The sequence below is a fragment of the Mandrillus leucophaeus genome, unplaced genomic scaffold, assembly GCF_000951045.1.
Source record: "Mandrillus leucophaeus isolate KB7577 unplaced genomic scaffold, Mleu.le_1.0 Scaffold1288, whole genome shotgun sequence".
Classification (NCBI taxonomy): Eukaryota; Metazoa; Chordata; class Mammalia; order Primates; family Cercopithecidae; genus Mandrillus; species Mandrillus leucophaeus.
The window spans coordinates 283,901-285,371 of record NW_012101241.1 but is presented as its reverse complement, the minus strand read 5'-3'; the positions used below and the strand labels follow the sequence as shown (position 1 = coordinate 285,371).

Here is a 1,471-nt window from a genome sequence, read left to right as displayed (position 1 = left end):
TTCACCGTGTTAGCCAGGATGGTCTCGATCTCCTGACCTCGTGATCCGCCTGTCTCGGCCTCCCAAAGTGCTGGGATTACAGGCTTGAGCCACCGTGACGGCAAGACCCAATCATTTCTATTCCCCACCTTCTCAATGTGCACAGCATGTTGAAGACTTTCAGAAGACAGCTTTGAAGGGAGTATCATTTTTCTAACTTTTTTTGTGCTTCCACTTTCAAGATTTCCATGTTATCAGATGCAAGTCAATCAAATGATCATACTTTTTCCCACAAATGCATCGTAAACAAAATAAAAATTTCATCCTAAAGGGAAAATGAAAAAGAAAATTCAACAACTCTTTACCCCTATAACTTCCTTTATTTTTCTCCATAGCACTGACAATATATATAGATTTCGATGTTGGGCTTGTTTTCTGCCCGGACCAGGACGTAAGCTCTATGAAGACAATCTCAGTTTTGTTCACTACTGCATCATCAGTTCCTAGAACAGAGCTGGCACCTCCGTAGAATGTTAAGTGGCTCTTCATGAATCAACTCCAGGTGGGTTACCCACATGAAAAACATTTCTGCATCTTTTGCAAAAGTGTCTTGGCTAGTACCATCCACTGTTTTCCAGTGTTCCTTTATGTGACACAAATCTTACTAGAACTCAGTACCAGGACAAAGTGTGTGTGTGTGTGTGTGTGTGTGTGTGTTTCCTGAACTCATATATTTTCCGCCAGCTGGGTTCACTTCTATTGTCAGGAAGCTCGGAGCATAATTCATGTTCAATTACAGTGCTTCCCTTAATCCCTTTTTCTGATGGGGACATAGGATATAAATAAGTGTAAGAAGATTCTGTTGGTACATGTTTAAGACCCTATTTTTAACCACAGACTGCATTTATTCTAATAAGATGCTTCTCAAACTTGAATGTGCCAGAGAATTACCCACGGATCTAGTTGAAATGCAGAATCAGACTCAGTAGGTCGGGGGCGGGGCGTGAGATGCTGCAGTTCTTACAAGCTCCCAGGTGATGCCTATGCGGCTGGGCCCTGGACCACATTTTGAGCAGCAAAGGGTCTAAGAAACGTGCTTCCTTGATTCAGCGGGATTTCTCTCTCCTGTTCCTTGGCAAAACATGACCAGAGTCTCAAAAACTGAAGCGGACGGCAGAAGCACCTAGAGAGCTGGTTAGACCTACACCTCGCTGACCCACCCCCACACCCCATGCCCGCTGTGATCCCGACAAAAGGAGCTAGGAATCCACCTAGGTGCTTCTGCGGTCTGTGACCTCGCAGCAAATTTCGAAAATGACTGCTCTCTTTAAGGTTTTCTCAAAGGTAAACTCCTGGGGACAGCTGTTGTCACCAGTGGTGACACCTCGTTCAGGATTTTAGGGGGCCCATCCGCTGTTTCCAGCCCAGCGTCAGCCCTCCTCTCCGGCTACTCCGACCGCGGCGGAGTCAACCCCCACGGGCCCGGGGCTCG

At 46.4% G+C, this 1,471-nt stretch overlaps 1 protein-coding gene across 1 annotated transcript in view; it reads right to left on the bottom strand.

The window, feature by feature from the left end:
- The window catches only part of CD99L2 (CD99 molecule-like 2), a 125,026-nt gene that overhangs the window by 119,717 nt on the left and 3,838 nt on the right, over positions 1–1,471 (bottom strand). The window lies entirely within an intron of this gene.